Source organism: Quercus robur, chromosome 6, assembly GCF_932294415.1.
Source record: "Quercus robur chromosome 6, dhQueRobu3.1, whole genome shotgun sequence".
NCBI lineage: Eukaryota > Viridiplantae > Streptophyta > Magnoliopsida > Fagales > Fagaceae > Quercus > Quercus robur.
This window is the reverse complement of record NC_065539.1, coordinates 21,207,603-21,226,757: the sequence shown is the minus strand read 5'-3', so window position 1 is coordinate 21,226,757 and position 19,155 is coordinate 21,207,603. Positions and strand designations below refer to the sequence as shown.

Sequence of the window (19,155 nt, the reverse complement as noted above, 5' to 3'; positions counted from 1 at the left end):
CTAACATTTTTGATATCTGGATGACTATCTTACTAGGGAAAAGATAGTACTAGTATATCTTCTTCTTTTTTTCTTTTGTAAGTGTGATTGCAGGATCAAAGCAAGTACCCCCAACCAGTTATATTAAGACTAAAAAGAAGCAATTACAAATACTGTAAATTATTTGGCACCCTTGAAGGCAAAAAAAACGTTGAATATAATAACTTCCCAAAAAATTATTTGTCAAACCATTTCTTAATAACTTCCCAAAAAATTACTTCAAGTATTGGTACATTAAATATAACAAGGTACTCATATTTCGCTATGAGTAACACACAAGTAAAGTAGAGTAAGTATCAAATTCTAAAGTCTTAGTACACAAAGGTCTTAGTACTAAGATGAAGTTTAACCATAAGTAGTTCATGATATATCTCATGGTTAACTTCTACAATACTACTTCTTCCTATCTATTACTCTATTGTGTGTAAAACGCCAACATTTATAACTTTATGAAACAACTAGCTTACTTTAGAATGAGTAATTGCAGCAAGTACTACTTCCTCCCAATATTGCTATGGGAAAAAAGTGGAAAATTTTGAGGCTGTTTGCTATTTTTTTGGTAAACACTTTAAGCAAGAAATTTCAGCATAAAATTATCTAAAGATCCCTACAATGGAAAGCCTTGATGAAATTTTTGGTAGCACTAACTTGTATCTTTTTCTTTCAATTTCTCTTTGCTGATTTATTCCTCAAATATTTTTTATTTGAATGGCATTGGCCCATGAAGGACTGGAAGGTGCAGTTGTAGAGAAGGGACATGGATTGAAATCCGCATGCAATTGCTCATGTCTCAACTATTTCTTGAATCTAAAAAATGGCGTAAGAAAATCGGCTTTGGAACAAGGAGGCCTATCATGCTATATAGCAGAGAGAGAGAGAGAGAGAGAGAGAGAGAACGAGAGAGGCATCTAATAGGAGACACATGCACATGCCGAGGTTTTGCCTCGAGCCCTGCAAACGAGAGACCCAACCCCACCTTCCACACCCCCCCCAAGCTTCCCCCTCATTAAACCCGCGATGTCATTCACCCCCATACTTTGTTTTTGGTGTTTCCTAAGGAACCAACACCAGTTAGCCCAAACCATGGGTAGGGTTAGGGAGTTAGAGAAGGGTCATGTTGGGTTTTGGACCCAAAAGTGCTGCATAAAGAGAATCGTAGGAAAATCGGCTTTGGAACAAGGAGGCCTATCGTGCTATATAGCAGAGAGAGAAAGAGAGAGGCATCTAAAAGGAGACACTGCAATATCTACGTGACAAATTATTATTAAGGAAAAAATAATAATTTTACTAATGAGTACAGGTTAAAATTAATAACAACATACTATTATTATTTACTATAAAAATATTGTAAACATGATGTCGGCGTATTTGGAGGTTGCTTTTACATTTTGAATGTGTTGTGTACCTACTATTGTAAGAGTTTTGGGGGTAGAGTAGGAAGTAAATGGAGGGGACATAACGTTTGCTGTACAGGGGAGGGCTAAGATGAATTCTTTATTCTTAATAAATTTTTCCCAAATTTGTCACTTGTAATGAATATCTCTGTATTTGTTCACAATATCTACCCATTTTTTTGTCAACTCTCTGTATTTGTTCACAATATCTACCTATTTCATTGCACAACTAAAAATAATATTTCAAGATTTTTGAATTAGTCAAATCCGCTTCTTCCATCGTCGTACCAGTTCTCAGTCATTGCCTAATCCAAAGGACAATGAGCTTGCGGACATCCCTGGAGCAATAACAGATGGAAAATCAATAAAACTTGGTGAGACTAAGCTGGAGAATCAACCCAAGAAGGTTAAAGTTTCTAATGGCCACTTTCAAGACAATGGGATGGATGTGATTAAACAAGTGCCTAGTGTGACTACTACCGGCGATGGCCCCAATGGGAAGAGAATTGAAGGGTTTTTATACAGGTACACAAAAGGTCAAATGAGTATAGTATGTGTTTGCCATGACAACTTTCTTTCTCCAGTGGCATTTGTCAAGCATGCTGGTGGGAAGGATGTTGAAAATCCAATGAAGCACATTAATGTGTGCACTACCTTTTAGTCCTTGAGGAAAATGGTGGTGGCTAATGTCACCCATTTTGAAATGTTAGGAAATGAACAACCTGAATCAGGGTAAGAAACCTAAAATGAGTAAACTTTTTGAAGTTACCATAATAGAAATGAACCTTTTCCTTTCTTTTGATAACCCATTTATTAAGGGTATAGGATAAAAAGGCAAAAATAGCTTATCTCTATGTTTTACTGTTTTAGTCAAGCTGAGCTGAATTGCTCTTTTAGCTTTTGTATTAATTTATGAACAATTCTGATAAAGCTATCTTGACCAAAAAAGGAAAATGAACCACCCAAAAAAAGGAAAATGAAAGATGTCCATAAGGTGATGTGAACATTTACTGGTCCAAGACCCCTTGGTCCCGAAAAGATTGGTCTAATCAATCTTTGTTGTCCTTGCCAGCTTAGATTATCTCATGCCTAATTATAAAGTTACTTTCTTTTGCTGCATATTAACCACCCAAAAAAAAAATGATAAATTTCACAACTTTCTTAATAATTTGTTAAGATGGTAAATTATGATTTCTCTTCACTTAGTATGGAATCAACTATAAATTACTAATTTCTTGTGTAAGTAGACTTGTTCTAAGTTCTAACATCAATGTTTTGGAATTAGAACATAGTGTAGCTGGACCAAAGGTCCCAATGAGCCCTTAGGTGTCTCAGGATAAGATCAGGTTGGAAAAGGTCAAAAAAGTGGAGGAGACTTTTTGTGCTTGTCGGCTTGGTGATTAATGATACATTAGTCCATGTTTAAAAACTTCTCCTTATTGCTTATGGACTTCAAATTAGTAGCACCCTAAACAGAACAAAATAAATAAATAAATGAGTCTTAAAAGCCTAATCTCTTTTCTTTACTTTTCTTTTTATGCTTCAAAATCAAAGGCTTAATCCCTACCATGACTGTTAGGTCCATGTTATGTTGGTTGACAAAACATGAACATAAAGTTTGAGTCTTGAGTATTTTAGTAGCTTGACACCTATCAAATGATTGAAACAAGGTTCACACCTATCTGCATAAATTATCAGAAACTAAACAGAATGCTTTAAATATTTATATATATATATATATATATTAAGGATATTCATTCTTTTTGAGTTCATCTGTTCTTTTTGTGTTTAAAATGTCTTAATTATATGCTTTATTTGATAAATAAAACTCTGATGTGCAGAAAACTGCCAGAATTGGTCTTCATATTCTCCTTGGAGGCATCCATGCTCAACAGTTGTGATTTTCCTTCGCTTTGTAAGTATCTCCTTAATAGAGATCATCCAGCTACCACACTCATCTGCATCTAGCTTAATTTATTATTGATATATGTTTCACTAGATTATAGAAATTTGATTAGGGTTTGCAAACTTTTCTTGACAAGCAACTGGCCATTAGAGAACATTATTTTTAATGTGAATGACAAAAGGATAATAGAAGTAAAATATTTATCAAAAAGGATAATAGAAGTAAAAGAGTGGTTTGCAATCTATTTTAGATTTTGTTCATTTGTGCTCTCTTTTCATTAGTAAAGATTGGTAATTGTATTCTTTGTGGCACACTTTGTATGAACTCTGTGTGGATAAAGTATCTTCTTCCTTTCAATAAAACTATTGTCACTTATAAAACAAGTAAAATAAAATTGAAAAGAAGAAGAAGAAGAATATTTTCTTCTGGCTTGGGAGTTCTAGTTGCTTTATTTTCCTTAATAGCATATATTGGTACCTGCTCAAAAGCTTAGCCTGTTACACATTTATCCTATGAAGCTGCATATGTGTTTTTTCTTTTTATATACAAAAACCAGCTCAAGCATGTTGACATATCTGCAGATGAAATTAGAACCTTAAAGCATTTAGCAAACTGCATCACCACAAATGCAACCTAGTGGACCCAGCAATGCATATGGTGGAAATTATCAACCTCCCTCAAGTCGCCTTATTATTTATTATGGTTTTTGGCCATGTCTGAACCAAAAATGCTCAATTTATTGTTCATTTTTATCTTTTTTTTTTTTTTTTTTTTTTTGTTCCCTAACATTTTATTTTTGCAGGGTAGAGCACTGTTAAATGCAATTGGTAATTTAGAGCTCACTGGTGCTTATGCAGAGGCTTTGAGAAACCTAGGACACAAATTAGAACATGTGGCTATCCAGGTTAGGTGCTTTTTTATGGAATTTCCTTTCACTTTAAAATACTTTGCTATGGGTTGTTCATTGTCGATTCTGTAGAAGTTAAATTCTGTGTTTTTCCATGGTGTTTTTTGTTGTCTTTTGTTTTCTATTTTAAATCTGATTCTAACCAACTTATTTGTCAGGGTCAGGAAAAGCCAATATATGCAACAAAATTAAATGGGTATTTGAAAGTTACAGAGGAATAAATTTTTTCTCCTCAAAGGGGGAGTGCTTCTTCTCACCGCGAGTGAGCTTTTCTTTCCACTCTTCTTCTCCTAATCTAATAGCACACGGAGTTTGGAGGACTGGAGCCACAATAGCTTTGGCTGTGTCACAAGTAACAACGCCATGGATTCTGAAATAGTGGACCGCATTCAACGGATGCAATTTACGACAGATGAAGATGAAACCATTACAGTACGTCCATTGAGAAGAAAGGAGATCCTGGAAGAATACTCCTTGAGTTTAATCGGTAAGTTTCTTACAACTAAACCGATTAATATTAGAGTAGCCAAGAATTTACTAAGATCTATGTGGAAGATGGGGGAAGACTTGAAGATGGTGGAACTGGGTGACGGTCTAGTATAGTTCAAATTTTCAATGGAGTGCCAATTGAATTAGGTTTGGAACAACGGGCCTTGGTGTTTTGATAACCAAATCCTTGTTTTGTGGAGATGGGAAAAAGGTATGATTGCCCGTTCTGTGACCTTCACTCACATGCCGATTTGGGTCCAAGTTTGGGGGCTGCCATTTGATTTAATCACTGAAGAAGCTGCGCACGATATCGGGCAAGGGCTGGGCAAGGTCATTGAGGTGGACTGTAAAGCTCTCAAAACAGACCAAGCTCGGTTCCTCCAAATCAAGGTAGAGGTGCCGCTGGAAAAACCATTGAGGCGAGGTGGACCAGTGGTTAGTCCAGAAGGTGATGAAGCTAGAGTAGCTTTCCGATATGAGAGGCTAGTCGGCTAGTGTTTCGCATGTGGGAGGGTAGGCCACAACGTTAAAGAGTGTAGGTCGGCGAGCGAGGAAGAAAGGAGGGTTAAGCCATATGGAGAATGGTTGAAAGCAGGCACTCACGGCAGACCTGACACACTGAGAAGCAACCAGAAAATCCCAGACTAGCACCAGCGTGAACCCAAAGCAGCGACTCCACTGCGACATCCCGAAGCAGCGATTCCATCGCCACATACGCCAGTTGTACCTCCAGAAACATTAAATGCTGCTACAGAAAAGCCGAAAAATCCGGAAACTGTTTTGCCCAGCCCGACAAATACGTTTCAGACCTTAAAGCCTGTAATCACACCAATATCCTCACCTGATACGTTACAAAATTTAAAGCCCACAATCACTCCACCTCCATCTTCAAACATGTTACCATTTGACCAAGGATTTATGACAGGGAATAATCCGCCAACCAAAAGCCCCACCAGCATGGTTTCCGAAAAACTTGGGGAGGAACTTTATTACGTTCCTATTATGTATGGGGAGAATAAAGACACAAACACGTGCCTCACTGTAGTCCCACGTGCACATGGAGTAGACCCACACGTAAAAACCAATGCCATGTGGAAAAAAATCCCAAGACAAAAACTAAACACCAATACCTCACAAGACACCTCAGTGGAGACCAACCCAGTAGGAAAAAAGAGACAAGCAACCCAGGTAGGCCTAGATGATGTTCAAGGTGACAAAGAAAAGACCAAACGGCTCAAGGTGGTGGCCGACCAAACACAACCTAATGTCCAAACGGTGGAGGCTACGACACAGCCCCGCCGGCCACAATGATCATTATAGGATGGAACTGCCGGGAGCTTAGGAATTGTCGGGCAATTGAAGTTCTCACGGAATTGGTGAGAATAAAAGCTCCCACAATTTTGTTTCTCATGGAAACAAAACTGAATGTTCGAGAGATGGAACCAATAAAGACCGAGTTGGGTTTTCAATCTATGCTGGCGATATCTAGTGAAGGAAGACGGGGAGGTTTGGCATTGCTTTGGAAAACAGAGGTGGTTGTTGATACAAACACATACTCCCCTCACCACATTGATGCAAAGGTCATCCCTTATTCGGGCCAACCGTGGAGACTGATGGGTATTTATGGATATGCCGAGGAGTAACAGAAATCAGAAACATGGAGGTTGCTTCGTCATCTACGTAGTCGGTCAACACTTCCCTGGGTGTGCCTGGGAGATTATAATGAGATTTTGAGCTCTGAGGAAAAAAATGGAGGACTACGAAAGCCACTGCCTCCCATGCTTGAATTTCGTAGTGCCCAACTTTTTTGTGGATTGATTGACCTTGGATATAGTGGGTACAAGTATACTTGGCGAAATTAGCGAGATGAGGAGGCATTCGTGGAGGAAAGGTTTGATAGAGTGTGTGCAACAGTCGAGTGGTCAGAGATACACCCAAGGGCGAAGGTGACCCATTTGTCAGCCTCATATTCTGATCATGATCCGATACTGTTGGATACAACACCGGCCTCTATTCCTACTCCCCGACGTTGACACAAACTACACAGGTTTGAAGAAAGGTGGGCGTCTCACCCGGAGTGCGAGCAAGTGATCCGAAACTCATGGACCCAATCTCTAGCCTCAGGTAGTCACATGAACCGACTGTTTGAAAAGATTAAGCAATGCCGAGCAGACTTGGTTGCCTGGAGTCAGATTGCTTTTGGTAACACAAGACATAGGCTTAATGAAAAACAGCAGGAACTGGAGGACTTGGTTGGGCATGGATATGGGCAAAACTTGCACCGCATAACCGAGTTGAAGAGGGACATTAACACCCTGTTGCACTATGAAGAAGTGTACTGGAGGCAACGCTCCAGATCATTATGGCTCAAGGCAGGGGATAAAAATACCCATTTCTTCCATCATAGGGCAAGCCAGAGACACATAAAAAAACATGATAGAAGGGTTAAAGGATAGGGATGAGGTATGGCAGTCGGACCCGAGCAGAGTCAGTGGCATTGTAGAGGAATACTATACTGAACTTTTCACTGCATCTCACCCTAGGAGCATGGAAAGGGTTTTGGAGGCAGTAAATAAGGTAGTCACGGAGGATATGGCAAACTCACTGACCCAACCATACTCTGAGGAAGAGGTGCGAGTGGCTCTGTTCAGCATGCACCCATCAAAAGCACGGGGACCGGATGGTATGTCTCCCTTCCTTTTTCAAAAATACTGGCATATTGTTGGACCAAATGTAACTGGTGCGGTACTCTCTGTTCTACACTCTGGTAGATCATTAAAGAAAATGAATTTCACACACATTGTGCTCATTCCCAAAAAGAATGACCCACAATCTATCACGGAGTTCCGTCCCATTAGCCTGAGTAATGTTGTATCACGGATTATATCCAAAGTTCTAGCTAACCGGATAAAATCTATTTTACCAACTGTTATTTCTGATGCTCAAAGTGCTTTTATCCCTAATAGACTCATTACAGATAATACTACTGTGGCATTTGAGATGCTTCATAGGAAGAGGAATATGAGGAAAGGGAGGACGGGCCATATGGCAGTCAAGCTAGACATAAGCAAGGCATATGATAGAGTGGAGTGGGAATTCCTACGGCGGATCATGATGAAGATTGGGTTGCCTGAAAAATGGATAAACCTGGCAATGGATACAGTAGAAACTCCCTCATATTCCATACTCATCAATGGGGAACCAAAGGGCTTTATCACACCAACTTGAGGCATTAGACAAGGTGAACCCTTATCTCCATATCTCTTCCTGCTTTGTGCCGAGGGGCTATCCTCTTTGATCCGGAAAGCAGCAGATACAAATCGACTGAAGGGCATTTATTCTTGCCGGGGTGGGGTACGTATTTCTCACATTCTCTTTGCTGACGACAACCTATTGTTCTGTGAAGCAAAGGTTGGGGAATGCCGCCAATTACTTGATATACTTACACAGTATGAGGAAGCCTCGGGGCAAGCCATAAATAGGTCAAAAACCACACTCTTTTTCAGCCAAAATACAAGCCATAGGGAAAAGGAGGAGATCAGAAACTTGATGGGAGCACAAGTCATGAATAATTGTGAAAAATATCTTGGTGTGCCCATGGTTGGGGGTAAATCAAAGGTTGGCACCTTTAAGGAGATCCAAGAGAGGATAACAAAAAAGGTGATGGGGTGGAAAGAAAAAACTATATCGAAAGCGGGTAGAGAGACCTTGATCAAGTCAGTGGCCCAAGCAATCCCCACTTACTCCATGAGCATCTTCCAATTTCCTAGAAGGGTGTGATATGGTATCAACTCAATCTTGGCTAAATATTGGTGGGGACAAACTAGGAATGAAAAGAAGATCCATTAGATAAATTGGAAAAAATTGTGCACACCTAAAAAGAAGGGAGGTATGGGGTTTAGAGATATTCATGCTTTCAATCTTGCTATATTAGCAAAGCAAGCTTGGTGTCTTGTTACCGGCACACACTCCCTCTTCTTTAGGGTATACAAAGCAAGATATTTCCCTAGGTGTTCTTTCATGAGGCAGAGTTAGGACACAATCCCTCATTTGTATGGCGTAAGGGATGAGAAGAGGTTTTGGAGCAGGATTTGGAAGTTAAACGTACCACCAAAAGTCCGGAATTTTGTTTGGAGAGCATGCACAGACATATTACCTACCCGAGCCAACTTAGCAAGGAAAAAAATAAAATGCAACACTTCACGGTCAAAACAGCCTACCAGGTGGCACTCCGTATGCACCGCGGGACAGGGGCTGAACACTCAAGCGTGAGGGATGAGAAGAGGTTTTGGAGCAGGATTTGGAAGTTGAACGTACCACCAAAAGTCCGGAATTTTGTTTGGAGAGCATGCACAGACATATTACCTACCCGAGCCAACCTTTATCGGAGAAAAATTCCAATTGACCCGCTGTGCTCTATCTGTGGATAGAAAGATGAAACGGTGGAGCATGCACTCTGGGAATGCCCTCTAGCCAGTAACGTGTGGGCGGTGGCTAGGGGTAGACTTCAAAAGTGTGTGGCATCGGCGCAATGTTTCTTTCTCCTAGCCCGAGACCTGGAAATGAAGCTCAAAGGAACGGAGTTGGAAGCTTGGGCGACGGTGGCATGGGCCATTTGGAATGCCAGGAACAGGTATGTTTTTGAAGGCAAACAATCCCACCCAACGGACATCTTGCAGGGCGCTATGTCTCTGGTGCAGGACTTCCAACGCCTAAATGGGTCCACGGTAGAACTGGATTAAGCACATGAGCACATGGGAGGCCAACGTTTTTTACACTGGACAATACCATCCAGTTTACGTACGCATGTTTTTATTTTTCCAATGAAAGGGACAATACCATCCACTTGACGTAATGCATGTAATGGCTCATACCATGAGGTTTTTGTTTTTGGGCCTCAGTTACTGTATACATATTGGGTGTCAAAGCCCATTTTTTCAATACAATAAAATTCCTATCTTCATAGTCAAAAATAAAAATAAAAAAAGTCACTAAAATTACTATGCCTAAGTACTCTAATGTATATGGAAACCAGGACTACATATCAACTATCATTTTACGGGATTAAAATAAATGGGGTCTAACAAAGTCTTTGTAGACAAGCTTAAGATCACAAAGTGTAAATATAATGATAACTTCTGGGATTAAACCTCTAATTTCATAGCCTGGAAGTGTGACTTCAGCAAAAGAAATTTCATATTAGTTTAGATGTTTGTTTAAGTTTGATTTCACCAATTCTTGTTAATCAATATCCGACTGAAACCAACCAAAGAGAATCTGAAATTTTAGCAACAGGCTCCTCAATCTTGGGTTCCCAGTATTAGAAAATAGATGATGATTATAACAGAAGAACAATATTATTTTCTAATAAAACTTACAAGTGTAGTTGTTTAAAATAGGAATATAGTTATGGTGACGATTTTTAAAATTGTTTACCTTATCAATTAGAAATTTCATGGATAATTTTTAATGAATGTGATTTTGATTCTAATCCTTGTTCCTGTCCTACAAGATTTTCTTGCATTTGCAAAGCATTTCCTAATTGCTTTGAAGACTCTACCACCTACCGTAGCTACTAATCTTGAATATTACCTTGTCTGTCATTATTTATGTAAAAGCATTTTCATGAAAACTAGTGAATCTTTGTGTTTGTTTCATGTCAGCTAATTTTCTTTGGTTGACTAATTGTAGGAGCCTGATGCTGCACTTGGTAATGGGGGTCTTGGGCAGCTTGACTCCTGTTTTTAGGACTCTTTGGCAACATTAAATTACCCAGCCTGGGGTTATGGACTTAAATACAAGTATGGTTTGTTTAAGCAGCGAATTACAAAAGATGGGCAGGAGGAAGTTCCTGAAGATTGGCTTGAGGTATGTTGATTACCCTTTCTTTTCTTCCCCTTCCAAGTGCTTAATTTAGCACATTAGCATTATGTCTTACTGGTTCATTATTTTAATGTGGTTTCTCCTTGTAGATGGGCAACCCTTGGGAAATTGTGAGAAATGATGTCTCATATCCTATGAAATTCTATGGCAAGGTTGCTTCTGGATCAGATGGTAAAAGACACTAGATTGGAGGAGAAGATATAAAGGCTGTTGCTTGTGATGCTCCCATTCCAGGATATAAAACTAAAACCACTATCAATCTGCAGCTTTGGTCAACCAAAGCTCTGTCAAAAGATTTTGACTTATATGCTTTTAACATAAAAAATAGTTTGGGGCCATACATGTGCTGGAGATTCTGAAATTTGGGTGATAGCATTTGCAGTGGAAAAAGTTAGGTTTTATCTTATTACCAACCTAATACCCAGCATCCCCACGTTGTGTCTCTTTTCAAATTGTGGTTGACTTGACCACCAGTAATGCCTATTTTTGGATGCTTTCTTTAATTTGTTTAATTTTTTGTTTACTACTATGTTAAGTGATGATTGTAGAAAGCTGTCTTGTGTAATGATTTTTTTTCAATATCATATTTGTTATAAAGTGGGAAGCAGCATTGAATTACAAAGGGCTTGGCAATACCCAAACATTAACTTGATTACCGAACTCTAAGAAATCTATTAGCAATGGGAAAGGTCAGCTATGGGGTTAAAGGTATTTGTCAGCTAAAGAGGTGGCTTAAAAATTAATAAGGTAGACATGAAATAGGAAGAGGAGGACAATAGTGAGTGTTTTTTAAAAGAGAGAAAATAAGTGTCAAAATCACTAATATGTGGTTAATATGTTGCCAAGAAGGAAAGAAATCACACAATTTTTTTATCTACAACTACAAATCCACCTACAAGAAAGAAAGAAAGGAAAACAAAAATATTTGAGGAACCATAAGAAACTATCTAATTAGATTCGCACAGCCATCACTTGCTTGTACTTTAATTCCTACCATCCAAAGTTACTAGTAAAAAATAATATTGAAAATTCTATTACTTTAATTCCTACCATCCAAAGTTACTAGTAAAAAATAATATTCAAAATTCTATTACATTGCTGGACATAGCCAAGCCATACTCGAGTTTAGTGGACTCGGATACTGCTCAGCACTCGAGTCCAACAAGCACGAGTATCAATCTGCATGGTTAACACATATTGTGGCTATTATACCCAAGCCATACTCGAGTTTGGTGCACTCGAGTACCTCTACAGTACTCAAGTTCTAGAAACTCGAGTATGAATTTGGATGATTTTCATTCTTTTGCATATTATACCCAAGCCATACTCAAGTTTATTGGACTCAGGTACTTCTAACATAGTACTCAAGTCCTAAAAACTCAAGTACCATATGGCACACTTATTGCACACCTAGACTGGCGCCAACCATTGTAGTAAATGCATAATGAATGGTACTCGAATTCTTTAAGCTCGAGTACCTTTTAACAAAATAACCCCTCACCAACTTTAAGCTATTTTCAGTATCTCTCTCATTCCAAGTCCATGTGCGAGTCAAAAACTAGAAGCAGAAACTTTACCGTTGGGTCCCTATCTGCAAGTCTACTCTCAGTGTCAATGTCTCCATCCACCAACGTGCTGTCCATTTAACCTTTGGGCCAACCCTATTGTGACCAGTACATAGAGGTAATAGTTAAATGCTTAGTTTTAAGATTGTGTTTACAATATGAGATTTTTATGCATGAGTTAAATGCTTAGTTTTTAGATCGTGTTAGTATGAGATTTTTATGCATGAGTTTTGCAATATTAACTGTGTACAACTGCTGATATATATATATATATATATAACTTTTTGGTCAAAATAAATAGAGCACAAATATAAAAGAATCAAGCTTGACCATATGATAGCAAATAGAGAGCATGCATAGTAAGATTATTTTGTAAGTTACACACATACACGTAGTGGTGTAAACACAATAAAATTAAGCAAATCCTTTGAAAATATTCAATTCAACAACGCCTTCAGAATAAGTAAGTGCTAGAACTAGTAAAAGTTAGTTGAATTCTCAATTAGTAACAAGTATAGTTCACATGTGGCCAGTGGCGGAGCTAGGATTTTAGTTTACGGGGGGGCAAAATCAAAAGACAATAATAACAAAATAACCTAAAATTATTAATTGATATTAATAATAAAATTATAAACAAACAATAATTGTCATACAAAGCCTATTAAAATTTAAAAAAAAAATTGTAAAATAAATAAACAATGGTAAAACATCTATTTCATAGTTATTGACAATGAATTATCAAAGTAAGAGATTAATCTATATACATAAAGTTTAGAGATCTAATTTGATTCCTCAAAATAAATTGAGAAAATAAATTTCAACTTTTCTCTATTCTTTTAATTATTTAAAATTTTGGATTTATGGTAAAAACTCAAATTTTGAAACTATGAAGATGCAAGAGATGAAGGAGAAAAAAGTAATAGACATTTTAATGCTTTAGTACCATACAAGACATTATTATTATTATTATTATTATGTGTAATTAGAGCTCCACGGGCAAAACTTCAAACGAGAAAAGAAGTAAATTTAGGTAAGTGAAAAAAGAAAAAGATAGAAAGAGTTAATATTGGTCAAAAGTGTAATCAACTTTAACAATTTCAGTTTGGTGGCATTTATTGTGTCAGATTTTATAAAGTGAGAGGAGTGGTTTTCGTAACACCACAAAATCTCACAATATTTTTACAATAAATTAAGGTATTAGTACATCATTGGTCAGAATAAAATAAAATAAATTATTTTAAGATTCATCTCAACAAAAAACAAGAGTATTGTGAAAATATTGTGAGATTTTGTTGTATCTCTAAACTTTCTCAATTGGAAGATTTGTTATTTTATTATTTATTTCATGTGATGTTTGTATAGTTTTTTTAGGAAAACTATTTCCTTGTTTTTCTATTCTATGCCAGAAGCTAACTCACTTTACATAAGCATATATATAATAGAATTTTTAGGAGGAGTCAAGAGGGGCAGGTGCCCCCCCTCTGGCCATGTGGCTTAATTGTATAAAACTCATGGGTTGATAGATAGAGATAATAAGATATTTTGTTGACTTTTACAGTAATAAGGGTGTTCATAATAATATGAATTCATTACTTAACAAAGAAATTGGCTAAATGAAATAAAGTCGAAATGGTTGACCTTTTATTATTTTATATGTGTATAATATATATATATATATATATATGGTTAAGTGCATATTATGATCGAGATTCAATTATTTATATGTCTATACGCAAAGTCGAGGAGGTTGAGTTTGAATATAAATTGTTTTTATAATACACCAAATTTATGTAACTATTTATAGATTATGACAACTTTTAATATTGTTAATAACAGGTCGGTGATGGATTTTCACTTTTTCTATGTGTACTACGATGGAGAGACGTATTATCATGAGTTGCATGGGTTGTCATACCAAGGCTCAAACCAAAAGCAAAAATGTGTTAAAGTGAAGTGTGGGATAGGCCTTATGAACTTGCAACGAAGAATATTAAAGGCGACGGGGTTAGACCGGTCTAGGCATAACATTTCCATCGTGTATCAAGCACCTCAACTAGTTGTAGGCACCTAGGTTTTCTACAATTCACTATAGTTATCAGGTGGCGTCGAAAGAAAATGTGGGAAGTTGTTGAACAAATGGTGGTGAAAGGATTCATTGCTTCAAAGCTTTATGTCATTGTTGAGCCCGCCATAGTGGAGGTTGGAGAGGGTTCACAACATACTGTTTTGGATGGAACTGTAGATGAGCACATCGACTCAATACCATTACAGTCTTATCAAGGGTGTGCAGAGAACACATGAGATGAGTATGACAGTGAACCATGGCAGACATTTCCCCAAGTGAACTCAACCGAGGAGGAGGAAAAGCCTCAGGAAGTGCATGAAGAAGAGCATTTATCTCATGATGAGCTGCATGGGGTCACATCTAAAAATGAAGATGATCACGGACTTGGTGATGATGCAACCCATATTGATGTTACCAGGGATGACTTCGAGGAGTTCCTAGATACCATGGGTGAACTTGAGGATGTTGATCATATCGAAGATGTGGTTGTAGAAGAGAATAGAGACACATGCCCCGATCCTGATCCTATGTTGGAATGGTTCACCAAAAACACTTGGGATAATATGTTTTATCCATCACCAGTTATGCAAGCGGAAGTATCAAGTTGGACGCTTGGGGAGCAGCTAATGAAAGGGATGGTATTCGCGACTAAATTGGTGGTGCGACATGCTTGACCTAGTATGCAGTGCGAGAGAATTTTAGCTTCAAAACTGAGCATTCAGACTCAGAGAGGCTTATGGTGAGTTGTGAGGATGATTCCTGTCCATGGTCAATCCATGTGATTTGTTGCAAAGGAGACAATGTCTGGAAGATTGCAAAATGCAAGGGCCACCACACATGCGAAAAAATTCAGAATGCTCATGATGGTCGGATGATTGATTCGGCGTTCCTAGCATACGTACTTGAGCACTATATACGAGAAGACCCTGCGTATAAGATAGAAAACTTATGCCACGTTGCATACACGAAGTATCTCACTACAAGGTATTCTTTAACTTGCATTCTTTTTTCAATACAATGTAGAGACATCAGTTTTCTGTGAAGTATAAGCATGATATTTTTTCCCAAAACCCATGAATACTTTATATTATGAAAATTGAAATTGAAAAAGAAAAAGAAAAAAAGGAATAAAGAGAAAGAAATATTATCTTCATCATATAGCCTTACAAGTCTTGATTTGTTTTCTTCAACTATAATTATTTAACTTGTATTCATTCTAATTTAATCATTATGGTTCACATACAAAGTATGGGATGCCAAACAAAAGGCCGTTGCAGCTATATACTGGGATTTTAAGGAGTCTTATGTAAAGTTGCCGCGTTTTTTGGCATGACTTAAGGATGCAAGTACGAGTACAAAGTATAAGTTATTAGTGGATGATAATTATGAGCAGGGAACCTATACATTCAAGTCCGTATTTTAGGTGTTTCGTCCATGTATTGTTGGGTTTAAGAAGTGTAGGCCTGTGATTAGCATTAATGCAACCCACCTCTATGGAAAATATAAAGGGAAATTGATGATTGCAATGGTGATAAATACTAATAATAAGATTTATCTACCAGCCTTCGCCATTGTCGAGAGCGAGAGCACAGAGACTTGGGGTTGGTTCTTAGCTTGTATAAGAAGGTATGTTATCGACCGGAGACACCTATGTGTCATATCTGATAGACACCATGGGATACAAGCTATCTTCAGAGACACTAATCGAGACTTTTTGTAACCTCCCATGACAGAACATCGTTACTGCCTTCATCATCTATGTAGTAATGTCAACTCTAGATGGAACAATGAAACTTTTAAGAATCTAGTATGGAGGGTAGCACTTGCTACCCAGGAGCGAAAGTTTAATGCCACCTTCGATTTAATTGAGAATGTCAACCGGGATGCGCACCAATATCTGAAGGATATGCCCAAAGAGAAATGGGCTCTAACTTTTGACAAGGGTTATCGCTATGGGGCAATGACTACAAACATCTCCGAGTGCTTCAATGGTGTTCTAAAGGGTGCTTGTAGCCGGGCCATTACGGGAATAGTGAAATACACATGGTTCAAACTGAATGCTTACTTCAATGATAGTCGCAGTAAGAACATAGCGCAGTGGAATTCGGGAAAAAAATGGACTAAATATGCCTTGGATATCTTCATAAGAAATAAGGCGAAGGCGGAGCATTATAGGGTGACGAGATTGAGCGTGCAACAACAATCATATCAAGTAGATACACTGCATAATCCAGGGACTGCTAGACATGGGGATCACACACATGGAGTTAATCTGCTGCAAAGAACTTGCACACGTTAGAAATGGAAACTGTACAAGATACCATGTTCACATCATTGCCGTTTGTATTAGGTATCGACATGATGCATAGTAGTACATTGACCTATGCTATAGCGTGGATGCACTATTCCGGAGCTATGCTCCCATTTTCCCTATGTTGAAAGATAGATTATCATGGCCGGATCCTAAACAAACTTGAAAGGTCCTCCCTAACCCCCGATTAATCTGAGAGAAAGGTCGCCCTGTCTCAACACGAATCAAGAATGAGATGGACAAGGGCAGGAAACGGCCAAGAACCACACCATTGAAGGAGGGGGGGAGGAAGTTGCAATGCAGGTTGTGTGACCAAGAGGGGCATAACTGAAAAACATGCCCTAAGCAGAACAAGGTATCGATGAGTGGTAGTCTCAGAGACTAGGTGCGCTAAGTTTGAACCGTGGCATCCTTTTAAATGCAACTTGAAACAAAATGCATGATATATGCCATTAACTCAAAATGCATGCTATATGCCATTCAATTATGTATTTTTAAAACTTAAGAAAAATTGGATAAAATGTTAAGAACCAAATATGGCATGTATACTATAAGCTACTTTCCCTATAGGATGCATACAAAAAGTTATTAGCATTGCCATTTGGGATATTAGAAGGAAAATAAATAAATAATAGTCTTTGAGATATCTTTTTTTCTCAATGAATTACTAAGCATATTCTTTTCTTTAAATTTTTCCAAGAAGCAAAAAGACTTTTACACAAGAAAGCAAGATTTGTTCACGTTTAGTATATTTCATACTTATGTATGCAGAAGCCAAAACAGAAGTCACCTTTGGTACAAACAACTTAAAATTAATTATTTAAACATTGTGTTAATGATGCATGGTTTTTCTGCTTCTGTTTAGTGCAAAGAATTATTGCCAGCTGTTTACTACTTATGACAAACTCCTGGAAATGATTTTCCTTTTTGATATTACACATCAATGATGGATGATGGAATATGGACCTTTGTGGCCTCACAAAGTTAAACACTATATTTTATACTCTTAGTGGTTGGTAGGTTTGGGATATAAAACTCATGATATTAAAGCTGCTCCTTTCTTTGTCTATTAGTCAATGTTCCTCATTGGTTCACCTAAGATTAAACAATGCATTTTATCACCAAGGAGTCTCAGCTCTTCCTTCTTTGGAGTCCCTAAGAGAGGTAATTTGCTCTTAGTGATTTTCTTTCTCAATAAATTTCTTACTAGTGCTTCTATCTGTCACCTATAGTTTGTTGCCTTTTGTTTTACACTTCTCAATCCTCATTAATGTGTTTAATTAACTTTGGCCTTGTTCAGCATTCACCTTCTAAGAATCAACCATCAAAATTTGTACCAGGAGAATTTTCTTTGTCTACTCCTTCAAGCCTGCAAAATCTATCAATTATAGGGTTCTAATGGGATTTCGTCAATTGTTTCCTTTTTCGTATTCTAAAAGCATTGTTACGAGATGTAATACTTTTCATCAATATACTAGTATGTAAAATTTTTCCATTTTTTTAATGCTGATCATAGAAGTTCTGACTTCTGACTTGTTCTAAACATTGCTATGATATGATCGGTTTTTAAATCTTAATTTACTGTTGTTTGTATGGAAAGAAACTTATGCATTAATTGTTAAAAAAAAGTGTTCTAAGCTTTTGAGTGAGGTTGCTTATAAGTGATTATGGTATTTTCTTTATGGACTCTTAACAATCTCCTTTCAATTCTTTATTTTGCTTTCACAATTCATCATTGAAGTTGCGGTAGATATGCTAAATCTGCCACATATTTACTGTTCATTCATACATGCAGTAGGTGTAATGCAGAAATGCATAGGGGTTTCTTTTGCTATGTATTAGTTGTATAGCGATAGTACACTTCCTGGTAATTCTTGATAGAGCTATTGTGTAGCTGTACAATAAGTAAGCTAGTCTTGATGGCATATGCTACTTTAAGTTAAGTTAAGCATTCAAAACATCAACTGTCCATTATTTTAATATCAATTGTCATCGTGGATTCTTCGGAAGTAGAGGAATTCACTGAAGTTTTATCCAAGCCTATTAGATCTCTTCCATATGATACACCTGGACAGACCTTCATGGCGTTTAAGAAGCTAGAGGGAGTCCCAGTTGTTGGCAAATTTTCAAATATGTTAAAATTCATTGTTAAAGAGGTATAAGTACTCCCATTACTCATGGAGATGCTTGACGTCTCTCTCCCTCTCTTGGTGCTTTAAAAAATATTATTGTTGCCTCTAAAATTAAGTCTGATATTTATTATCTAGTAATATCATATTGGTTTTATTTTCTTTCCATGTAGAATTTATGGGCTTTATGTGCTAATTTCATTTAGGCAAAAACATAGAAAACGATCTCATAAATTTTGCTTTGTGAAGACTCAAGAAGCTTATTTTCTAATGGTTGTTGATAGTTGTAGATCTTTAGTCTCAGTATCCTACTTTGTTTGGTTAAAACAACAACTTGTGCAGTGTTTGAGGTTGTTTCCATGCATAGATTCTTTAAGTTATCATGATCAATCATGAACATATATGGAAAATTTATGTCAATCATGAACATATCATAGTTGTTTTATTAACTTATGCATTTGGCGATA

General features: G+C 37.3%; 1 long non-coding RNA gene across 1 annotated transcript; it reads left to right on the top strand.

Annotated features, from left to right (window-relative positions):
- The first annotated feature begins 4,097 nt into the window (after nt 1-4,097).
- On the top strand, nt 4,098-11,131 carry LOC126689673 (uncharacterized). The gene is made up of 3 exons (XR_007644574.1): nt 4,098-4,243; nt 10,427-10,603; nt 10,708-11,131. It is a non-coding gene; the product is annotated as an uncharacterized LOC126689673 (long non-coding RNA).
- The last annotated feature ends 8,024 nt before the right edge of the window (nt 11,132-19,155 follow it).